Here is a 10,482-nt window from a genome sequence, read left to right on the forward strand (position 1 = left end):
GATATGTAATATATTAGGAGCTACATACTATATTTAGAGGGAATGAGAAGGTCTGACCAGTGACACATGTGTGTTCCCTATCTCTGCTGGCTCCTCTCTTAGATCAGGCCCTTTCTTGGGAACCTGGGGACTTCCTGGGGATTTGAACATGGCATTCTTGGGACCTACCAAGGACACCACCTTGGGGTGGTGGTGGTGGTGGGGCAGGGACAGGATGTGGGCCTGGAATGGAGAGGCTGCGTGCAGGATGAGCTCAGAGAGACATGAACAGCAATGACAACATGCCCACGTGTGACGGTTGTGCTTCCCTCAGGAAACAAAAAGACCGAGGCTCTTAAAAATTCTCATGCAGCACTGACGACAGTGGTGAGCTCACAGCAAACAGGGAGCTAACAACAATGCGCATGAGAAGGGAATGTGGTGATGACCACACCGATCTTCTTAAGATGATTGGCTGGTTAATTGTGTCTGTGCAGTATATACCTATAAAACTATTAAAAAAAAGTTCTCATTAAGGAACCTGCCCAATGACTAAAGAACTCTAGGGCCCGTGTTATTCCAAGAGTACCGCTCCCAATAACCCTACCTGGTACCGGCCGAGGCTCGGGCAAGAGTCCTTTCTCTTCCATGACACTACTTCGTGTTTTCCCTGCCCTTCCTCTGCACGCGTGCCATATTCCTCCCCAACAACCTAGTCTCTCTCTGACGACCACAGCTGCTCCTGACACCTCTAGGGAGAACATGGGAAGCAGCACCCCCTGCTGCCACAGCCGCCCTCGGAGTAATTTATTACGTCGGAAGATACCTTGCTATGAAAGCACCAGGGCTCCTGTGTCTCCCCCCTGCCCCCCGCTTTTCCATAAGGAACACATCCCATCATCGTCAAGGCCGCACAATTAGTTGTCCAGGAACAGCGTCAACACCCGATGAGATGCTTCCTCATTTCGTGGCAGTTCTGACAGGCATTCCTGATGGTTCCTTGAAACAGCAGCCAATACAGATGCTTCCCTCCTTCTCTCTCTCTCTCTCTCTCTCTCTCTCTCTCTCTCTCTCTCTCTCTCTCTCTCTCTCTCACTCTCTTCTTTCCTCTCTCTGTTCCTACCAGTACACATTTCCTCAAAGCACTGGCCATAGCACATTCCTGGGGAAATATAAATGAAGAGCCATAAGAAATGTCAGTTTTCCTCCTGGAAGCAACACTGAGGAAAATGAGGTTCTTTTAACTAGACAAAGAGAAAAAGGCAAGTCCATTCATTGCATTAGATTTTAGACAGCACTGAATTAAAACAATGGGATAATGAGGGGGCCGCCATGCCTTTTCTTCATAGTATTAGGGATATCTTCAAAATAGAGCAGTTGGTATATATTTTTAAAAATTTCTTACGAAGAGCAATAGAGCTATTTTTATTCCTTGCCAGAAAACAAACTAGTAGTGTGATCACAACAGCGAAGAGCTTGCTGGCGTATTCTCCCAGGGGGCTGTTCCTAGACCCCACCTTGACCTCTCTGAGATTTCCGTGACTGCGCTGAGCCCTTAATGGCTGGACATCCAGGGAGGGGGTCAGTCAAGTCTCACACTGCTGTGGGGGTAAAAGGCAAACTGGGAAGCCATTTGTATCATTTTATAGAGAAAAGGGTTAAAGATGGCTAAGTCTGGGGACTTTATCTTAAAGACAGCTTCAGGGATCATTAGAACCTGTTAATATCTGCCCTGACCTGGGTTTCCACACCTCACTAGATAGCCCCTCTTCTCCCATCACCAGGCTCACGTGTGCTCAGCACCACATGAAAGGGACGGATTTGGACCGCGTGTTTATCTTCTCCTCCTGCTTCTGCACCCCTTGGTTTGGGCATGTATGCAGCCCCGGGGGTTCCTGAGCTTCCCCCAGGGCCAGTCCACAGACACCATTTCCCTGGTTCTGACCTTTGGCACTGTCAGGACAGGGCTTCTCCTCATGCTGCTGGTTCTGATCACACTGGACCCCAGTCCCTGGACACTGGTCCAGTTTGTTCTGAGCTCCAGTCAAAGAGTAGAGCCAGTAGGATTAGCCAGTTCGGTTTTTGTTTTGTTTTGGGTGGTGAACGGTGACTGGCATATATTAACATGCACAGGGAATATGAATTCTCAAATAAAACTGGACTGAGTGATTGACTGCTAGTCTAAATGTCAACTCACCTTCTAGCCCTGCCTTATTTCAGTTCCAAAGGCCAATGAAAGGGAGAGTTGAAAGATTTCTAGCTCCACTTTCTAGCCTGGCAAGAGCTAGCTATGAGGTCAGATCTAATGACGATGAAGGCATTTAACTTGATCCAAGTCCTAACTTTTGGGCCTTCTCCCTAACTTTCCAAGCTTGCCATCCACAGTTTCTGCAAGGGGCTCTTGATGAATAAGCGAGGTGTTTGTAAAGCCGAGCTCTCTCATTGCAGACATGACGAGCCATAATTCGTAATAACAGAGAGCTACCTTTCCCAGTTGTCTCAGCCCAGAGTGAACGGGCTCTGCGGTGATTTACTGCCTGCTGCGAAACCTTTGATAAGTGGCCACCGAATGGCTCCTCATTACTCAAAACTCTTCCAATTCCTTAAATCAAAGGCTTCCCCAAATCGCACCCAAGTCACTTCTGTTCTGAACGAAATGAATTGAGGGCCTTCTCGCTAAACTATTTTGGCATAAAAAAATATCATAAATGAGAGAAGAGAAAATCTTGTTTGCCAAGGGGCTGCTGGGTGAACTGCCTCTTGGCCTTTTGATAGCATCTTTGAAATGGAAATGGCCAGCTGCCTGACCTTCTGTTCAGTGACCCTTTTTGTACAAAGTCAAATTGCAGCCGCTTCTCACAGCAGCAATTCACCTATGGACACAAACAGGATTTCCATTTTTCTCCCCCTAACCTTTTTTTTTCTTCTTCCCGGTGCATTTGTTACTGTGAACATTTTTTGACTCTTCACATAAAAAGGCACCGTGATTCAAAGAAAAGCAGTCCTTTGCACCAAAAGGAGGGTAACTTATAAGGCTTTCAAAATACCGGGGAAGGGTCTGCTTTTAATTTTTTTCTCTAGCTGAGCCTTAAAATGCATTGCAATGTGGAAAAGCCAGTGAAAAGACTATATCCCTGGGAAGCAATGGAGGTGCGCATCCTGTTCCCGTTATTCTTTTTAAAACTGCATTTGAGAGAGAAAAAATGGTCTTAATTATATCTAAAAAGGAGGAATCATCCCTACCTTACCATGAACAATAGGAGGAAAGGCAAGGCAAGTTCTGCTCGTGGTGAAGCTAAGAAAATAAATGCCTCTATGCGGTGCTCTCCGAATATCAATTATGAATTGGAATTAGGATTCTCTCTTAAAAAGGAACGGGAACCCAGCTGTACTTTCCCTTCTGGCTAAAGCCTGTAGCTGACGATGAAGAGAAAATGGAATCCTTTATCTGAAAGACTCCCTCCCTCTTCCTTCTTCTCTGCTACCCTCTTTCTGCTTTAACCAGAGGTATAGACCCTTTTATGTAAGGTTGTGGTATCAACACACTGACTTGGAAAATTCTCTGGGCTTGTGCCCTGGGCAAGTTACTAGATATCCAAATGCCCTCTTCCTTCCGATGTCTCCACCACAGTCCCCACTGTATGCCTTCGTTCACCGCCACACCCCAGAGCTGCGGCTCTGGCTGTGGTTTCAGGGCCAGGATGGAGAGAGGCTTACCTTTCACTCCACACAGGTGCATCACCTACCTCCCCTCTCCCCCAAAGAACACCGCAGTATGTTCTACACCGGGCGGGTTGGAGAAATGGAGACTCATTCAGTGGCAATCTACATAATGATATTCTGATTAAGGTAATGTCTAGCAGCCTCCCCCTCTTAGCCTGCCCCTTATCTAATTCAGTCTGAGAGTAACCATCGGAAGTAGTGTCCAGAGAGTGAAAGAGTTACATTCTGGGGATGGCCAATCGCAGGGTTGAATCCTGGCCTGGCCACTTACTCATTGTCGGACTGGGAGCCCATCAGTTCATGCCCTGAAGGCTCACTATCTCCTCACCAAGCCGAAGGCTCATACTTGTCTCAGGGGGCTGATGTGCAGATTAGATGAAATGATGAATGAAAAATTGCTGAGCTCAGAGACTGATACGCTGTAAGCATTTCCCTTCCCACTTACAAGTGAGGAAATGATGGACATGGTCAGATTGGGATTTGGATCTAGTTGATATTTACACCCCAAATGTGTAGCCTCACAGTGGCCTCCTGCATACATTGGAGGATGATGAAACATGTAATCAAAATGTCGTGATCATTTCTGGTCCTTGGAATGCGAAAGTTGAAAATAAAGCAATACCAGCATGTAAAATATGGCTTTGATGTTAGAAATTATACTGGAAATAGCATAATTATTTTATAAGCAGACGACTTATAATCATTACATGTAGACCTCACCAGATGGCATATACAAGAACCGAATTGAGTACATTTGTGGAAAGAGAAGATATGAAAATCAATATCATCAGCTCAAACAAGGCTATGGGCTAACTGTGGAACAGATCATCAATTGCTCAGATGCAAGTTTAAGTGAAAATGAAAGAAAGTTAAAATAAATCTAGGGGAGCCAAAAAGCAACCTGGAGCATATGCTACCTGAATTTCGAGACAGTGTCAAGGCTAGATCTGACTCATTGAACACTAATGAACAAAATCTGGGCAAGTTCAGGGATGACAGCAAGAATGTTGTCCACGAAGATCCCTCAAAAATAGGAAAGGAAGAAAGATCAAACGAATGTCAGAAGAGACCTTGAAACTTGCTCTTGATGTAGAGAAGCTAGTCAGTGGAAAGACGATGAAATAAGAGGGTGGAGTAGAAGCTTCCGCAGGGAAGCTCAAGAAGACAAAATAAAGTAACGAAATATACACAGACAGGAATTAGAAAATCAAAAGGGAGGAACGTGCGTGGTGTTTCTGAAGCTGGAAGAATTGAAGGAAAAGTTCAAGCCTTAAGGTGAAATATTGAATTATCCTACCAGGAAAATACGGAATCATGTAGAAAGCATCAAGAGAATATAGAAGGAATGCACAGGATCGCTGCACCAAAAAGAACTGGTCAATGTTCAGCCATTTCAGGGTCAAGATGTTCAAGAGCCAATGGTATTGAAGAAGTCCAAGCTTCACTGAAGACATTGTAGAACAGCAAGACTCCGAAACCTAATCCAATACCAAATGTTAAAAAAACCAAAAGAAATGCTGGAGATGTCTACTAGCCTATGTCAATAAATTTGGAAGATAAAGAACTGAAAGAGACCCACATTTGTGTCCATTCCAATAGGTGGTTCAGCGTGACCCGACATGTGGTCTAACCGAATACATAAATAAAATTTTGCTGAAAGTAATTACAAAATGGCCTCGATAGTACATCAACAAGAAATACTCCGAAATTCAAACCAAATTCAGAAGAAGACAGAATGAGAGGTATCATTACCAACATCAGATGGTTCTTGCCTCAAAGCAGAGAATACCAGACGGATGTTTTCTTGTGTCTTATGGACTATGAAATGGTATTTGACTGTATAAACCATAATAAGCTATGAGTAACATTGTGAAGGATGGGAATTCCAGAACGCGTAATTGTATGTATGTGGAACCTCTATATAGACCAAGAGGCATAGAACAAAGGGATCGTTCATGATTTAAAATCAGGAAAGATGGGAGTTAGTGTTGTATCCTTTCACGATACATATTCAATCTGTAGACTGAATAAATAACCTGAGAAGCAAGACTATATGAAGAAGAATGGGCATGGGTGTTGGAGAAGGGCTCATCAACAACCTGCACTACACAGATGACACAATCTAGCTTGCTGGAAGCCAAGAGACCTTGACGCGCTTAACTGATGAAGGGCAAAAACGACAGCCTTCAGTATGGATTACAACTCCAAGCCAAGGAAAGAAAAATTCTCACAACGGGATTAATAGACAACCTTATGATGAAGGATTGAAATTGTCAAAGGTTTTATTTTACTTGGATCTGTAATTAACACCCATGAGAGCAGCAGTCAAGCAATCCAATGGCATATTGCATATGGCCAATGGGCTGCAAAAAGACCTATGGAAAGGGTTAAAGATGTTACCCTGAGGACTAGGGATTGCTTGGTCCAAGCTATAGTACTTTAATTGCCTCATATGCATGAGAAAACTGTATAATAAGTAAGCAAGACAGGTAAATAATCTATCCATTTGAAAGATGATGCTGGCAAGAATATTGACTGTCAAAAGAACATACACATCTGTGACGGAAGAAGTACAGCCAGAATGGTCCATCAACTCAAAGACAATGAGACTTCATTTCCCTCACTTTGGTCATGTTATCAGGAGGGACCAGATCCCAGAGAAGTACATTATGCTCAGTAAAGTCACAGAATAGTGAAAAAGTGGGAGACTTTTGACAAGGTGGATCGGAACGGTGACTACAACAATGGATTCCAACATAAGGAGGATTTCGAGGGAGTCTGGGGAGCAGGCGGGTTTTGTTCTATTATACTTTGTCAGAGTCACCTTAAGGATACCTTATGGCGTGCACGAAGTTATCGACCCAAGCATGTTCATATTTGCCTGTGAAATTCTCACCAAGACTTGAGTTGCAAATAGATTTATTCTGCTTTGCTACTGGCTCAGATGGACCAGAAAATGATTACAGAATCACAGACAAAAGGAAGAAAAAAATGAGCGTTCAGTTCTATTACTTCGTTTTTGTAGAGTTCATACCCCTTGAAAATAATTTTAGATTGGGAGAAAAGACATGAGAACCATATATCCAATAACAGTTTGATACATCATCATACATCTCAGCAACAAAAAAGGCAAACAACCCAAGTGAAAATGGGCGAAGGACTCAAATAGGAACTTCCCTAAAGTGGATGTACAAATGGTCAATAAACACACGAAAAAAAATTCTCTACTATCAGTCATTATTGTCATTTCAAAGGTTGTGTTAGCTGCACATGTTGTTGTTAGGTGTCATTGAGTCGTAATGATCCTGGGTACGGTTTCTAAGACTACTTGCTTAGCAAGTAATATTGAACAAGTGGGAACGGATTCAGCACTGAAGCACATCTTTCCTAATTTTTATTCATCTTGATCCTGAAGTAGTGGAACATGGACAGTGTCTCTGTTTATTCTGTCCATCTCCTGTTGGGTCTTTCTGCATCATTCAATATTTTGCTTATCGAATCATACAATATTGCAACTCAAAGCTTCAATTTTTTTCTATAGTTCTTCTAGCTTAAGAAATGCAAGGTGTGTTTTTTCTTTTGGTCCTCTAATTCCAGGTCTTTGCATTTGTTTATTATAATACTTAATTTTGTCCTCTGGAACTTTCTGTTCAGCTCATTCTCTTCATCAGTTCTTCCTTTTGCGGCAGCTATTCTACATTCAAGTGCAAATTTCAGAGTCTCTTCTGACATATACTTTGGTGTCTGCTTTCTTATGTGTTAAGTGATCTCTTACTGTTTTTTATGTATGATATCTTTGATGTTATATCAAAACTTGTTTGGGCTTTGGGCTTTAAGGTTCAATGTGTAAAATCTATTTTATTTATTTTTTACCAAGGCAATATTTGCTCTTATTTTTATATATATATTTTTATTTGTATAGTTCTTTAGAAAATTCTTTAACTGGAAATTAGGTGACAGTTTACAGAACAGATTGCTTTTCCATTCAACATTTATGCATGTTTTATTTTATGCTATTAAAAATGGATGTCACATTTTATTATTTTATGATCGAAATGCCCACAATATAACATCACATGTCCCACACCTTCCCTGGGTTTTCCGTTTAAAATTTATTCCCCTAAATTTAGGGGAAATATACTCAAAGTGGCTTTTGGCTTACATAGATTGGTTTTATATATATTTTTCCAGATTTAAATTGAAGTTTCTCATGAGAAATTAAGGGTTTGTTTTCATTGTTGGCACCTGCTCTTGTTCTGACTGATGATATTGAACCTCTCCATTGAATGGAACATGCCGTTGTGTTTCTCTGTGGCACATAGGTTTGTTATGGCTCAAAACCAAGTTTCAATGGCACTCAACGACTGCAACAACATTGTCTCTTTTCACAGATATAGTCTATTAGATTCCTATATTTTCCATCTAGTTATGTCTATGTGTATAGTTATCATTTATATTGTTGAAAAAAATCCATGAATAAGTCGTGGATCTTGCAGAATTTTGTTATGTGATCATTGTTGTGGTTTCTAACACCAAGACCATATTTTCCAACTACTGCTCCACTTTGTGTCAAACTGATATCCCCGTCACCTTTATCAACGCTTCTGGATCACATGCTTTGTAAATTTCTGACTGCAGGAAAGACCTTCATCTTTGAAATTCATGTTTGGTACATAGATGTAAATAACAGTGGTCTTAACTGGGCTTCCTTATAGGTAGATAGGGTCTGTCACTCACGGATGGCGTTGTACTTCAGGATAGATCATGAAATGGTCTTTTTGTTTCTTTGCTTTTGACTGGATTTTTATTTTCTAAAATGTTCTTTTTAATGATGAATATGATGCCATTATGCCTTAATTGGTCATTTCTGGCACAGGAGAACATAGAACAAATGTTTTCTCCCCCTCTAATTCAAAATAGACAACAGCAGTCGATTTAACTCACTAATGCTTAGTATGCCGATCTTTCTGTATTCTAGTTCATGTTTGTTGACTTTAACTTTTCCTACGTATATATTTGTTCCCATCATTAATGGATGTTTTAGGCTGTTTCGTCTCATTTTTCATCATACTATAAGAGAAAATGAATCCCTTCTTGGCCTTTTGGCTAAGGTCCAGTGTGAAGCCCCAAATGCTTTGCTCCATTCATATCAAGGTCGACTGCACTTTGAAGAGATAGCTTTTTGTTAGCTATCTATATACTTTTTAATCATTTTATTGGGGGCTCATGCAATTCTTATCACAATCCATACGTACATCCATTGTGTCAAGCACATATATTTTACGTGTTTTCCAACATCTCACCATATCACACAACGTTTCACTGTTATCTACAATGTTTTCATTGACCAGATTTTTTTTTTCACTGTGCAACCCGCTTCAGTGCCTGGAGCCCACGGGGTAAAGCCAGGCAATGGTTAGGGGTTACAGTTTGCTTTGGCATGGGACACTATGAGAGGCCCATGGGATCGGGCATTGACCAGATTTTACCAAGTGGACTGCCTCTTCCTTCTCCCTATTCTATCAGTCACCAACTGGAAATTCCATCGAAACCTGTCCACCGATGGTGATCCTGCTGGTGTTTGAAATGCTGACCATGTAACTTCTAGGACCACAACAACACACAAGCCACTACAGCACAACACACGGACAGCTAAGTGGTGGTCTGCACTCATTAGGGAAATGCGTATGAAAACCGCGATGCAAAAATCAAACTCACTGCCATCAAGTCAATTTCAAGGGACCCTGGTCGCTAGTGGATATAGGTTGGGCTGCTGACCGCAAGGTCACCAGATTCAAACCACTAGTCACCCCGCTGGAGAAAGATGAGGCTTTTCGAAGCTTGGGGTTTAAAGCAACCAGTCACTTCATGGGAAAAGGATGCAGATCTAGTAATCTTCTTTCATAGAAATTATAACCTTGAACCCTATGGGGCAGTTCTGCCAATGGGATTTTTAAGTGTGAACGGGAGAAGTAAGTGGGGAGATATTGCTTAAATGCACTACATTTCTAAGAGTGATAAAAAAAATTGAAATTGGATAATGTAGTTAACGGCATTGAATTTATAGGTAGAAGTTGATGGCAGCAGCAAGTTTTGTTTTGTTTTACAACTCTTATATATTTCACCACAATAAAAAGCAATCAAGCGAACAAAGACCCTTAAACCAACATGCTAAGGAAAATGTACTTTACTAGCACATAATCTTTTCCCCTTAACACAACATCTTTTATTTACGAATGCAATATGCCAGTTACATACCTAGTTTTGTTGAATGTTACAGCATTCTTTTGTTGATATTATGCCACAGCATTGTGTAAAGCAGCAATCTAGTTTTCCGAATGTTAACTTTTATGGCTTAAAATATCCCACCCATTTTACACGATGACACATACCTGTTTGGGCCCCAAATTTGTTTAGGCATATCGAGGTTACTAACATTCGTGTGTGAGAACATGTCACTCTTCCTTCATCCATCACTTAAAGGATGGCAACGAAATAAATCGATGTCCCTAGCAGGGCCTAGAAAAAAATGAGGAGTCTAAAGGGTATGTGAAATGTGAACGATAGTGGTAAGTTTGAGGTGTAGAAAGCTCCCGGTAATATTTTCCTTTTCTCCAGTTTTTTCTTTTCTTTCTTTTATTTTTTTGGTGGACTCTAGGCAGAATAGCAATAAAGACTCCTTGTCTGGCGTGATGCATCAGCAATAGCGAGTGCCAGAATCCCTGTTTCATTCTGATAACCAGATATCAAAGCGGCTCAAATAGGTGGGGCTGTTCGTGA

At 41.5% G+C, this 10,482-nt stretch overlaps 1 non-coding gene across 1 annotated transcript; it reads right to left on the minus strand.

The window, feature by feature from the left end:
- Window positions 1–9,064: 9,064 nt before the first annotated feature.
- Window positions 9,065–9,196, minus strand: LOC142427127 (small nucleolar RNA SNORA42/SNORA80 family). Its single transcript, XR_012779947.1, has one exon. It is a non-coding gene; the product is annotated as a small nucleolar RNA SNORA42/SNORA80 family (small nucleolar RNA).
- Window positions 9,197–10,482: the final 1,286 nt, after the last annotated feature.

This window comes from Tenrec ecaudatus, chromosome 14 (genome assembly GCF_050624435.1).
Source record: "Tenrec ecaudatus isolate mTenEca1 chromosome 14, mTenEca1.hap1, whole genome shotgun sequence".
NCBI lineage: Eukaryota > Metazoa > Chordata > Mammalia > Afrosoricida > Tenrecidae > Tenrec > Tenrec ecaudatus.